Raw genomic sequence first — 12,670 nt, 5'->3', positions numbered from 1 at the left:
ATCTCTTCAGCCTTATTAGGGCAACCAGGATATTTCTGAGCAATTGGGGATAAAATGTGCCAGAGAGAGGCCGGTTAGCTCAGTTGGTTAGAGCGTGGCGCTAATAACGCCAAGGTCGCGGGTTCGATCCCCGTACGGGCCAATCATTTTCTCTCTGGGACCTTCGCTCTGCTCTTCTCGAAAATGACGGGCGGTCTCCCATACATCCATGCTGGCTAAACCGCACAAGTACCTGGCTGAAATAGCTCAGTTGGGAGAGCGTTAGACTGAAGATCTAAAGGTCCCTGGTTCAATCCCGGGTTTCGGCAGATGAACAACCTCCCCCTCTTTTAGTCTACCTGATTCCACCTCTCAGACAGCCAGTTAGCAGGGTGTGTTGGTTCCATGGTGTAATGGTTAGCACTCTGGGCTTTGAATCCAGCGATCCGAGTTCAAATCTCGGTGGAACCTTTTTAGGATCTTTGGGGAAGGGAGGGGAAAAACAGAGGTGATGCGCAACTGCTGACGTGGCGGTGAAATTGGCACCCTCAAACCGAGTCGGAATTGGGGAAACATGGGCTTAAAAAGCAAAGGCTTATTTTGCTCCTTGCTATCGCGGTTCTGGACTGAATGACTTAAATCTCTGCACCTCATGGGAAAAGTTGACACACGCCGAGGTTCCATGGTGTAAGGGTTAGCACTCTGGGCTCTGAATCCAGTGATCCGAATTCAAATCTCGGTGAGACCTTCATTTGCCAGGCTAAACAGCACAAGTACCTGGCCGAAATAGCTCAGTTGGGAGAGTGTTAGACTGAAGATCTAAAGGTCCCTGGTTCAATCTCGGGTTTCGGCAAAGGAACCACGCCTGCCTCCTTTAGGCTACCTGATTCCACCTAGCCTCATCGCTATCTCCCTCTCAGACAGACAGCTGGGAGGGTGTGTTGGTTCCATGGTGTAATGGTTAGCACTCTGGGCTTTTAATCCAGCGATCCGAGTTCAAATCTCGGTAGAACCTTTTTAGGTTCTTCGCGGAAGGGAGGGAAAAAACAGAGGTGATGCGCAACTGCTGACGTGGCGGTGAAATTGGCACTCTCAAACCGAGTCGGAATTGGGGAAACATAGGGTGCTTCTCAATATCCCTCCTCGTCTCCTCGTTCCTCTGTCCTCCATCCTATGACCCGGAAACCGATCGAGCTCAGCCATCTTGAAGGACATCTCAATTCTCTAATTGCACCTCGAGGAGTGAGGAGGCTTTCAGAGGAGTCATGAGCGAGGATACACAGTTGTATCCTATGCGGAAGTGTTTTATTGACTAAACGTGACGCACGTATACATTCTCCTCCCCCTTCACATCGGTCACAATCTGTTTTAAAGTATACTTTACCTTTGCAGTTTATATAAACCACACATTACACATATTTCAACAGGGTATCTTGCTTTATTATTATTTATTATGAATTTCTTAAATAAACAAACTGCAACAACAAGGGGCAGATCCTTTGAGCGCTGCTGATGACGCTATGAAGTGACGCTCGAGTGATCAAGTATTCCAATGTATAAAAAAGCTTTCATTCGATTCCTCCATCCTCATTTTTGTCATTCATTACATTATTTTGAGCACAAGAAGATATTTTACTAAAACCTTTAAAAAAAAGTTTAATTCATATATGTTATACTATACTATGTTATACACCAGTATACATATTTATGTTATCTTTTTAAATTCTATGTTATACATATTTAAAAAGACATGAATAGGCAAAAACAAGTGTTTTTTTGTTTCAACAAATGATTCTCAACTATGTTATAAAAGATATACCAAAACGATTTGATATACCATTTTAAGTTTTAGATCTGTTTGATGATCATATTATTATGAATTGGCATAAACGCCTTTATGTTATATTTGGTTTTTCTTAGTAATCTCTGCCACAAAAGCTAAACAAAACAAAACGATTTAAGCATGGCATGATACCAGCAAGATTGTACCAAGAAGTGTTATTTATTTTCTTATTAATAAGTTCATCACACTATTTACAATTTGTACACAAGGCAATTCAAAGTGATTCACAGTTGTATAAAAAACAATAATGCTTATGCTCATAATAATAATAATATTCATTAATTATTATAATATTATAATAATTAATTACATAAAAAACAAATGATGTAGTAAAATACTTTCAGTTGGAATATGACAGCTATGTAACGTTCTGTTTATGCCTGTGTCCTTTCAGATTATGTATGCATACCCGGTTTTACGAAGTACCTCTGAGGGTCGACTCCTTATGGGGCCAACTGAGGAGGCCAATAGGAGGAAGATCGTGTTGGCAGGGAGGGCCAGGTGTAAGGAGGAGGTCCTGGCTGAGGCCACTGCCTTTTTGAGGCAGAATGGAGGGAATCCTGGAGACCAGTTCCTGGTTCTGGCTCACTGCAAGATCCAGTTTGGGAAACACCAGGGTCAGAGGTTCCTGTGGCTGCTGGAGAACTCACTGGGGTATGCCTGCTATCTGGTCAGCAGCATTTTGGGGGAGGAGGAGAGGGACAACCCGCTGTCGGACAACAAACACCTGTTCCTCAGATACACCTCGCAGATCAGGGAGGTAGGCGAGGCTGTAGAGGTGTATCAGAAAAAAACAGGCCATGCTGCAGGAGGCCCAGAGGACAGGAGACTCTGGATGTCTGATGGTGGAGTTTGGGGATTTTAAGGGTAGGTCAATGAAGGAGGTGTATGAGGACCCAAGCAAGGAGGCCCAGGCTCTCATCACCTACCTGAAGAAGGGAAAGGCCAGGCCTAACACCAATATGGCCCTTTTCAAAGCATACGTGCTGAAGAGGCAGGCTCTAGCCCACGTGCCCACCACCACTGTGCCCACTGCATCTGTCCTCACTTCTGCTGTGCCCACTGCCACTATGTCTGTTCCTCTTCCACCTACTGCCACTAAAAAGAGGCACACAAAAGATTTTGTCTCAAGCCAAACCCTGTAAGTGGGTAAGTTTTTTCTTTTTTCTCCAGCCACTGCAGGCTCGAGAGGCCCTGCTCCTGCCCCGGCTCGTGCTACTGCCCGTGCTCCTGCCCCTTATCCTGCTCCTCCAGCATTGTGGACCCCTGGCCAGGTGTCCCAGTCGCCTGCAGATCTTCCTGTCCACTGGAAAGAGCAACTCCCATCTTTCCAGCAAGGCTTTCAACCCCTGTCCCTCTGCACCAGGACCATCCTCACTACAGCCACCCACAGGACTGCAGCGCCCTGCCCAGCCTCCTCTGCAGTCTCCTCCTCTGCACCCTGCCCAGCCTCCTCTGCAGTCTCCTCCTCTGCGCCCTGCCCAGCCTCCTCTGCAGTCTCCTCCTCTGCGCCCTGCCCAGCCTCCTCTGCAGTCTCCTCCTCTGCGCCCTGCTAAGCCTCCTCTGCAGTCTCCTCCACAGCCTTCTGTCCAGCCAAGTGCTGCCTCTGCTCCTGCAACATCAACTGGGTCCAGTGTTGCAGACCAGGCTCCTGTAAGTAAGCTTCTCATTATTCGTGTGCAGGTCCTGCAGCGTGATTTCCAATGACCACAAAAAAAGAGGCCGCATTTCCTCTGTGCTGGAAACTTTGCACCGGCTACCTTTTAATTGTAGATTTAATCTACAATTAACACTCTCAAACCGAGTCGGAATTGGGGAAACATGGGCTTAAAAAGCAAAGGCTTCATTTGCTCCTTGCTATCGTGCTTCAGGACTCAATGACTTAAATCTCTGCTGCTCATGGGAAAAGTTGACACACGCCAAGGTTCCATGGTGTAATGGTTAGCACTCTGGGCTTTGAATCCAGCGATCCGAGTTCAAATCTCTGTGGGAGCTGCTTTTGCCAGGAATGTGTGCAGTACCTCGTTCGAAAAAACTTTTTCGGCAGCACTGAGCCGCAAGAGCTCATCTAGGTAGTGCCCCTTGAAGGGGGGTGTAAAAAGGATGGACAGCACTGGAGAATGCAGGCATCGATCCCGCTACCTCTCGAATGCTAAGCAAGCGCTCTACCATTTGAGCTAATTCCCCTCGATGATGGAGAGAAGGTGTCCATCGCTCTCAAAGACAAAGACGAGGCACGATCCCTAGCACGTGTGCAGGTGCTGCAGCGTGATTTCCAATGACCACAAAAAAACAGGCCGAATTTCCTCTGTGCTGGCAACTTTGCACTGGCTACCTTTTAATTGTACACGCCAAGGTTCCATGGTGTAATGGTTAGCACTCTGGGCTTTGAATCCAGCGATCCGAGTTCAAATCTCGGTGGGAGCTGCTTTTGCCAGGAATGTGTGCAGTACCTCGTTCGAAAAAACTTTTTCGGCAGCACTGAGCCGCAAGAGCTCATCTAGGTAGTGCCCCTTGAAGGGGGGTGTAAAAAGGATGGACAGCACTGGAGAATGCAGGCATCGATCCCGCTACCTCTCGAATGCTAAGCAAGCGCTCTACCATTTGAGCTAATTCCCCTCGATGATGGAGAGAAGGTGTCCATCGCTCTCAAAGACAAAGACGAGGCACGATCCCTAGCACGTGTGCAGGTGCTGCAGCGTGATTTCCAATGACCACAAAAAAACAGGCCAAATTTCCTCTGTGCTGGCAACTTTGCACTGGCTACCTTTTAATTGTAGATTTAATGAAAAAATTGCGCTTTGAATCCAGCGATCCGAGTTCAAATCTCGGTGGAACCTTTTTAGGTTCTTTGCGGAAGGGAGGGAAAAAACAGAGGTGATGCGCAACTGCTGACGTGGCGGTGAAATTGGCACTCTCAAACCGAGTCGGAATTGGGGAAACATGGGCTTAAAAAGCAAAGGCTTCATTTGCTCCTTGCTATCGTGCTTCTGGACTCAATGACTTAAATCCTTGCTATCGTGCTTCTGGACTCAATGACTTAAATCTCTGCTGCTCATGGGAAAAGGTGACACACGCCAAGGTTCCATGGTGTAATGGTTAGCACTCTGGGCTCTGAATCTAGCGATCCGAGTTCAAATCTCGGTGGGAACTGCTTTTGCCAGGAATCTGTGCAGTACCTCGTTCGAAAAAACTTTTTCGGCAGCACTGAGCCGCAAGAGCTCATCTAGGTAGTGCCCCTTGAAGGGGGGCGTAAAAAGGATGGACAGCACTGGAGAATGCAGGCATCGATCCCACTACCTCTCGCTTGCGCCTACTGCTTCCTACCAATTGAGCCAAAGTAAGCCCACGTGAGCCAATCGTGTTTCTCTGCTGTGGCTTACTTTTGACCAATCACGTTCTCTCCTGTGGCTTACTTTTGACCAATCGTGTTTCTCTCCTGTGGCTTACTTTTGACCAATCGCCTTTCTCTCCTGTGGCTTACTTTTGACCAATCGCGTTTCTCTCCTGGCTCTGCTCCTGTGGCTTACTTTTGACCAATCGGCGACCGCTATTATTATCGTCATCTTTGCAATCTTTGCAACAGGTAAGTCTATTCTTCACGACTGTATAATCGATCATTATTTATTCATAAACAGTGTTTGTTTTTAGACAATTAAACATGCCAATAAAGCTAGCTAGCGTGTAATAGCACACGTTTTCTTCTGTACATGTGAACCTGCAACTTTACCATGATATACAGTAAAAAACATGCCACTACTGTCAAGATAATTAGCCGACCGCTAATTGAGCTATATCCTCCTTAAACCATTTTTTTGTTGTTGTTAATTTAGTATTTTTTTGTGTCATTCATTACATTATTTTGACCACAAGAAGATTTTTACTAAAACCTTTAAAAAAAAAAGTTTAATTCATATATGTTATACTATACTATGTTATACACCAGTATACATATTTATGTTATCTTTTTAAATACTATGTTATACATATTTAAAAAGACATGAATAGGCAAAAACAAGTGTTTTTTTGTTTCAACAAATGATTCTCGACTATGTTATAAAAGATATACCAAAACGATTTGATATACCATTTTAAGTTTTAGATCTGTTTGATGATCATATTATTATGAATTGGCATAAACGCCTTTATGTTATATTTGGTGTTTCTTAGTAATCTCTGCCACAAAAGCTAAACAAAACAAAACGATTTAAGCATGGCATGATACCAGCAAGATTGTACCAAGAAGTGTTATTTATTTTCTTATTAATAAGTTCATCACACTATTTACAATTTGTACACAAGGCAATTCAAAGTGATTCACAGTTGTATAAAAAACAATAATGCTTATGCTCATAATAATAATAATAATAATAATAATATTCATGAATTATTATAATATTATAATAATTAATTACATAAAAAACAAATGATGTAGTAAAATACTTTCAGTTGAAATATGACAGCTATGTAACGTTCTGTTTATGCCTGTGTCCTTTCAGATTATGTATGCATACCCGGTTTTACGAAGAACCTCTGAGGGTCGACTCCTTATGGGGCCAACTGAGGAGGCCAATAGGAGGAAGATCGTGTTGGCAGGGAGGGTCAGGTGTAAGGAGGAGGTCCTGGCTGAGGCCACTGCCTTTTTGAGGCAGAATGGAGGGAATCCAGGAGACCAGTTCCTGGTTCTGGCTCACTGCAAGATCCAGTTTGGGAAACACCAGGGTCAGAGGTTCCTGTGGCTGCTGGAGAACTCACTGGGGTATGCCTGCTATCTGGTCAGCAGCATTTTGGGGGAGGAGGAGAGGGACAACCCGCTGTCGGACAACAAACACCTGTTCCTCAGATACACCTCGCAGATCAGGGAGGTAGGCGAGGCTGTAGAGGTGTATCAGAAAAAAAACAGGCCATGCTGCAGGAGGCCCAGAGGACAGGAGACTCTGGATGTCTGATGGTGGAGTTTGGGGATTTTAAGGGTAGGTCAATGAAGGAGGTGTATGAGGACCCAAGCAAGGAGGCCCAGGCTCTCATCACCTACCTGAAGAAGGCAAAGGCCAGGCCTAACACCAATATGGCCCTTTTCAAAGCATACGTGCTGAAGAGGCAGGCTCTAGCCCACGTGCCCACCACCACTGTGCCCACTGCATCTGTCCTCACTTCTGCTGTGCCCACTGCCACTGTGTCTGTTCCTCCTCCACCTACTGCCACTAAAAAGAGACACACAAAAGAATTTGTCTCCAGCCTATCCCTGTAAGTGGGTAAGTTTTTTCTTTTTTCTCCAGGCACTGCAGGCTCGAGAGGCCCTGCTCCTGCCCCGGCTCGTGCTACTGCCCCTGCTCCTGCCCCTTATCCTGCTCCTCCAGCATTGTGGACCCCTGGCCAGGTGTCCCAGTCGCCTGCAGAGCTTCCTGTCCACTGGAAAGAGCAACTCCCACCTTTCCAGCAAGGCTTTCAACCCCTGTCCCTCTGCACCAGGACCATCCTCACTACAGCCAACCACAGGACTGCAGCGCCCTGCCCAGCCTCCTCTGCAGTCTCCTCCTCTGCACCCTGCCCAGCCTCCTCTGCAGTCTCCTCCTCTGCACCCTGCCCAGCCTCCTCTGCAGTCTCCTCCTCTGCGCCCTGCCCAGCCTCCTCTGCAGTCTCCTCCTCTGCGCCCTGCCCAGCCTCCTCTGCAGTCTCCTCCTCTGCGCCCTGCCCAGCCTCCTCTGCAGTCTCCTCCACAGCCTTCTGTCCAGCCAAGTGCTGCCTCTGCTCCTGCAACATCAACTGGGTCCAGTGTTGCAGACCAGGCTCCTGTAAGTAAGCTTCTCATTATTCGTGTGCAGGTCCTGCAGCGTGATTTCCAATGACCACAAAAAAAGAGGCCGCATTTCCTCTGTGCTGGAAACTTTGCACTGGCTACCTTTTAATTGTTGATTTAATCAAAAAATTGCGCTTTAAGCCATGGAAGCTGAAATGTTTTCGGCCCGACAGCAGCAGGGAGGATGTATGTTTCGGCTCGTTGGTCTAGGGGTATGATTCTCGCTTAGGGTGCGAGAGGTCCCGGGTTCAAATCCCGGACGAGCCCATTATTCGGCTTTGCTTTTAATCTCTTCAGCCTTATTAGGGCAACCAGGATATTTCAGAACAATTGGGGATAAAATGTGCCAGAGAGAGGCCGGTTAGCTCAGTTGGTTAGAGCATGGCGCTAATAACGCCAAGGTCGCGGGTTCGATCCCCGTACGGGCCAATCATTTTCTCTCTGGGACCTTCGCTCTGCTCTTCTCGAAAATGACGAGCGGTCTCCCATACATCCATGCTGGCTAAACCGCACAAGTACCTGGCCGAAATATCTCAGTTGGGAGAGCGTTAGACTGAAGATCTAAAGGTCCCTGGTTCAATCCCGGGTTTCGGCAGAGGAACAACCTCCCCCTCTTTTAGTCTACCTGATTCCATCTCTCAGACAGCCAGTTAGCAGGGTGTGTTGGTTCCATGGTGTAATGGTTAGCACTCTGGGCTTTGAATCCAGCGATCCGAGTTCAAATCTCGGTGGAACCTTTTTAGGATCTTTGGGGAAGGGAGGGGAAAAACAGAGGTGATGCGCAACTGCTGACGTGGCGGTGAAATTGGCACCCTCAAACCGAGTCGGAATTGGGGAAACATGGGCTTAAAAAGCAAAGGCTTATTTTGCTCCTTGCTATCGCGGTTCTGGACTGAATGACTTAAATCTCTGCACCTCATGGGAAAAGTTGACACACGCCGAGGTTCCATGGTGTAAGGGTTAGCACTCTGGGCTCTGAATCCAGTGATCCGAATTCAGATCTCGGTGAGACCTTCATTTGCCAGGCTAAACAGCACAAGTACCTGGCCGAAATAGCTCAGTTGGGAGAGTGTTAGACTGAAGATCTAAAGGTCCCTGGTTCAATCTCGGGTTTCGGCAGAGGAACCACGCCTGCCTCCTTTAGGCTACCTGATTCCACCTAGCCTCATCGCTATCTGCCTCTCAGACAGACAGCTGGGAGGGTGTGTTGGTTCCATGGTGTAATGGTTAGCACTCTGGGCTTTTAATCCAGCGATCCGAGTTCAAATCTCGGTAGAACCTTTTTAGGTTCTTCGCGGAAGGGAGGGAAAAAACAGAGGTGATGCGCAACTGCTGACGTGGCGGTGAAATTGGCACTCTCAAACCGAGTCGGAATTGGGGAAACATAGGGTGCTTCTCAATATCCCTCCTCGTCTCCTCGTTCCTCTGTCCTCCATCCTATGACCCGGAAACCGATCGAGCTCAGCCATCTTGAAGGACATCTCAATTCTCTAATTGCACCTCGAGGAGTGAGGAGGCTTTCAGAGGAGTCATGAGCGAGGATACACAGTTGTATCCTATGCGGAAGTGTTTTATTGACTAAACGTGACGCACGTATACATTCTCCTCCCCCTTCACATCGGTCACAATCTGTTTTAAAGTATACTTTACCTTTGCAGTTTATATAAACCACACATTACACATATTTCAACAGGGTATCTTGCTTTATTATTATTTATTATGAATTTCTTAAATAAACAAACTGCAACAACAAGGGGCAGATCCTTTGAGCGCTGCTGATGACGCTATGAAGTGACGCTCGAGTGATCAAGTATTCCAATGTATAAAAAAGCTTTCATTCGATTCCTCCATCCTCATTTTTGTCATTCATTACATTATTTTGAGCACAAGAAGATATTTTACTAAAACCTTTAAAAAAAAGTTTAATTCATATATGTTATACTATACTATGTTATACACCAGTATACATATTTATGTTATCTTTTTAAATTCTATGTTATACATATTTAAAAAGACATGAATAGGCAAAAACAAGTGTTTTTTTGTTTCAACAAATGATTCTCAACTATGTTATAAAAGATATACCAAAACGATTTGATATACCATTTTAAGTTTTAGATCTGTTTGATGATCATATTATTATGAATTGGCATAAACGCCTTTATGTTATATTTGGTTTTTCTTAGTAATCTCTGCCACAAAAGCTAAACAAAACAAAACGATTTAAGCATGGCATGATACCAGCAAGATTGTACCAAGAAGTGTTATTTATTTTCTTATTAATAAGTTCATCACACTATTTACAATTTGTACACAAGGCAATTCAAAGTGATTCACAGTTGTATAAAAAACAATAATGCTTATGCCTTCTGTCCAGCCAAGTGCTGCCTCTGCTCCTGCAACATCAACTGGGTCCAGTGTTGCAGACCAGGCTCCTGTAAGTAAGCTTCTCATTATTCGTGTGCAGGTCCTGCAGCGTGATTTCCAATGACCACAAAAAAAGAGGCCGCATTTCCTCTGTGCTGGAAACTTTGCACCGGCTACCTTTTAATTGTAGATTTAATCAATTTTTTTAATCACACTCTCAAACCGAGTCGGAATTGGGGAAACATGGGCTTAAAAAGCAAAGGCTTAATTTGCTCCTTGCTATCGTGCTTCAGGACTCAATGACTTAAATCTCTGCTGCTCATGGGAAAAGTTGACACACGCCAAGGTTCCATGGTGTAATGGTTAGCACTCTGGGCTTTGAATCCAGCGATCCGAGTTCAAATCTCGGTGGGAGCTGCTTTTGCCAGGAATGTGTGCAGTACCTCGTTCGAAAAAACTTTTTCGGCAGCACTGAGCCGCAAGAGCTCATCTAGGTAGTGCCCCTTGAAGGGGGTGTAAAAAGGATGGACAGCACTGGAGAATGCAGGCATCGATCCCGCTACCTCTCGCATGCTAAGCAAGCGCTCTACCATTTGAGCTAATTCCCCTCGATGATGGAGAGAAGGTGTCCATCGCTCTCAAAGACAAAGACGAGGCACGATCCCTAGCACGTGTGCAGGTGCTGCAGCGTGATTTCCAATGACCACAAAAAAACAGGCCGAATTTCCTCTGTGCTGGCAACTTTGCACTGGCTACCTTTTAATTGTAGATTTAATGAAAAAATTGCGCTTTGAATCCAGCGATCCGAGTTCAAATCTCGGTGGAACCTTTTTAGGTTCTTTGCGGAAGGGAGGGAAAAAACAGAGGTGATGCGCAACTGCTGACGTGGCGGTGAAATTGGCACTCTCAAACCGAGTCGGAATTGGGGAAACATGGGCTTAAAAAGCAAAGGCTTCATTTGCTCCTTGCTATCGTGCTTCTGGACTCAATGACTTAAATCCTTGCTATCGTGCTTCTGGACTCAATGACTTAAATCTCTGCTGCTCATGGGAAAAGGTGACACACGCCAAGGTTCCATGGTGTAATGGTTAGCACTCTGGGCTCTGAATCTAGCGATCCGAGTTCAAATCTCGGTGGGAACTGCTTTTGCCAGGAATCTGTGCAGTACCTCGTTCGAAAAAACTTTTTCGGCAGCACTGAGCCGCAAGAGCTCATCTAGGTAGTGCCCCTTGAAGGGGGGCGTAAAAAGGATGGACAGCACTGGAGAATGCAGGCATCGATCCCACTACCTCTCGCTTGCGCCTACTGCTTCCTACCAATTGAGCCAAAGTAAGCCCACGTGAGCCAATCGTGTTTCTCTGCTGTGGCTTACTTTTGACCAATCACGTTCTCTCCTGTGGCTTACTTTTGACCAATCGTGTTTCTCTCCTGTGGCTTACTTTTGACCAATCGCCTTTCTCTCCTGTGGCTTACTTTTGACCAATCGCATTTCTCTCCTGGCTCTGCTCCTGTGGCTTACTTTTGACCAATCGGCGACCGCTATTATTATCGTCATCTTTGCAATCTTTGCAACAGGTAAGTCTATTCTTCACGACTGTATAATCGATCATTATTTATTCATAAACAGTGTTTGTTTTTAGACAATTAAACATGCCAATAAAGCTAGCTAGCGTGTAATAGCACACGTTTTCTTCTGTACATGTGAACCTGCAACTTTACCATGATATACAGTAAAAAACATGCCACTACTGTCAAGATAATTAGCCGACCGCTAATTGAGCTATATCCTCCTTAAACCATTTTTTTGTTGTTGTTAATTTAGTATTTTTTTGTGTCATTCATTACATTATTTTGACCACAAGAAGATATTTACTAAAACCTTTAAAAAAAAAAGTTTAATTCATATATGTTATACTATACTATGTTATACACCAGTATACATATTTATGTTATCTTTTTAAATACTATGTTATACATATTTAAAAAGACATGAATAGGCAAAAACAAGTGTTTTTTTGTTTCAACAAATGATTCTCGACTATGTTATAAAAGATATACCAAAACGATTTGATATACCATTTTAAGTTTTAGATCTGTTTGATGATCATATTATTATGAATTGGCATAAACGCCTTTATGTTATATTTGGTGTTTCTTAGTAATCTCTGCCACAAAAGCTAAACAAAACATACCAGCAAGATTGTACCAAGAAGTGTTATTTATTTTCTTATTAATAAGTTCATCACACTATTTACAATTTGTACACAAGGCAATTCAAAGTGATTCACAGTTGTATAAAAAACAATAATGCTTATGCTCATAATAATAATAATAATAATATTCATTAATTATTATAATATTATAATAATTAATTACATAAAAAACAAATGATGTAGTAAAATACTTTCAGTTGAAATATGACAGCTATGTAACGTTCTGTTTATGCCTGTGTCCTTTCAGATTATGTATGCATACCCGGTTTTACGAAGAACCTCTGAGGGTCGACTCCTTATGGGGCCAACTGAGGAGGCCAATAGGAGGAAGATCGTGTTGGCAGGGAGGGCCAGGTGTAAGGAGGAGGTCCTGGCTGAGGCCACTGCCTTTTTGAGGCAGAATGGAGGGAATCCTGGAGACCAGTTCCTGGTTCTGGCTCACTGCAAGATCCAGTTTGGGAAACACCA

The 12,670-nt window shown here is 44.9% G+C and overlaps 11 non-coding genes across 11 annotated transcripts; all 11 read left to right on the top strand.

Moving 5' to 3' along the window:
• The first annotated feature begins 68 nt into the window (after positions 1-68).
• On the top strand, positions 69-142 carry trnai-aau (transfer RNA isoleucine (anticodon AAU)). Its single transcript has one exon. It is a non-coding gene; the product is annotated as a tRNA-Ile (tRNA).
• Positions 143-235: 93 nt separating this feature from the next.
• trnaf-gaa (transfer RNA phenylalanine (anticodon GAA)) lies at positions 236-308 on the top strand. Its single transcript has one exon. It is a non-coding gene; the product is annotated as a tRNA-Phe (tRNA).
• A 70-nt stretch (positions 309-378) lies between these two features.
• On the top strand, positions 379-450 carry trnaq-uug (transfer RNA glutamine (anticodon UUG)). The gene has a single exon. It is a non-coding gene; the product is annotated as a tRNA-Gln (tRNA).
• Positions 451-759: 309 nt separating this feature from the next.
• trnaf-gaa (transfer RNA phenylalanine (anticodon GAA)) lies at positions 760-832 on the top strand. Its single transcript has one exon. It is a non-coding gene; the product is annotated as a tRNA-Phe (tRNA).
• Positions 833-4,177: 3,345 nt separating this feature from the next.
• Positions 4,178-4,249, top strand: trnaq-uug (transfer RNA glutamine (anticodon UUG)). The gene has a single exon. It is a non-coding gene; the product is annotated as a tRNA-Gln (tRNA).
• A 3,568-nt stretch (positions 4,250-7,817) lies between these two features.
• Positions 7,818-7,889, top strand: trnap-agg (transfer RNA proline (anticodon AGG)). Its single transcript has one exon. It is a non-coding gene; the product is annotated as a tRNA-Pro (tRNA).
• Positions 7,890-7,977: 88 nt separating this feature from the next.
• trnai-aau (transfer RNA isoleucine (anticodon AAU)) lies at positions 7,978-8,051 on the top strand. The gene has a single exon. It is a non-coding gene; the product is annotated as a tRNA-Ile (tRNA).
• A 93-nt stretch (positions 8,052-8,144) lies between these two features.
• trnaf-gaa (transfer RNA phenylalanine (anticodon GAA)) lies at positions 8,145-8,217 on the top strand. The gene has a single exon. It is a non-coding gene; the product is annotated as a tRNA-Phe (tRNA).
• A 70-nt stretch (positions 8,218-8,287) lies between these two features.
• On the top strand, positions 8,288-8,359 carry trnaq-uug (transfer RNA glutamine (anticodon UUG)). Its single transcript has one exon. It is a non-coding gene; the product is annotated as a tRNA-Gln (tRNA).
• Positions 8,360-8,668: 309 nt separating this feature from the next.
• Positions 8,669-8,741, top strand: trnaf-gaa (transfer RNA phenylalanine (anticodon GAA)). Its single transcript has one exon. It is a non-coding gene; the product is annotated as a tRNA-Phe (tRNA).
• Positions 8,742-10,334: 1,593 nt separating this feature from the next.
• Positions 10,335-10,406, top strand: trnaq-uug (transfer RNA glutamine (anticodon UUG)). The gene has a single exon. It is a non-coding gene; the product is annotated as a tRNA-Gln (tRNA).
• Positions 10,407-12,670: the final 2,264 nt, after the last annotated feature.

The sequence above is a fragment of the Siphateles boraxobius genome, unplaced genomic scaffold (genome assembly GCF_051911475.1).
Source record: "Siphateles boraxobius isolate OS27281-9 unplaced genomic scaffold, OSU_SipBor_1 269, whole genome shotgun sequence".
In the NCBI taxonomy this organism is placed as follows: domain Eukaryota; kingdom Metazoa; phylum Chordata; class Actinopteri; order Cypriniformes; family Leuciscidae; genus Siphateles; species Siphateles boraxobius.
The sequence above is the reverse complement of the archived record's forward strand: the minus strand, read 5'-3'. Positions and strand labels throughout refer to the sequence as shown.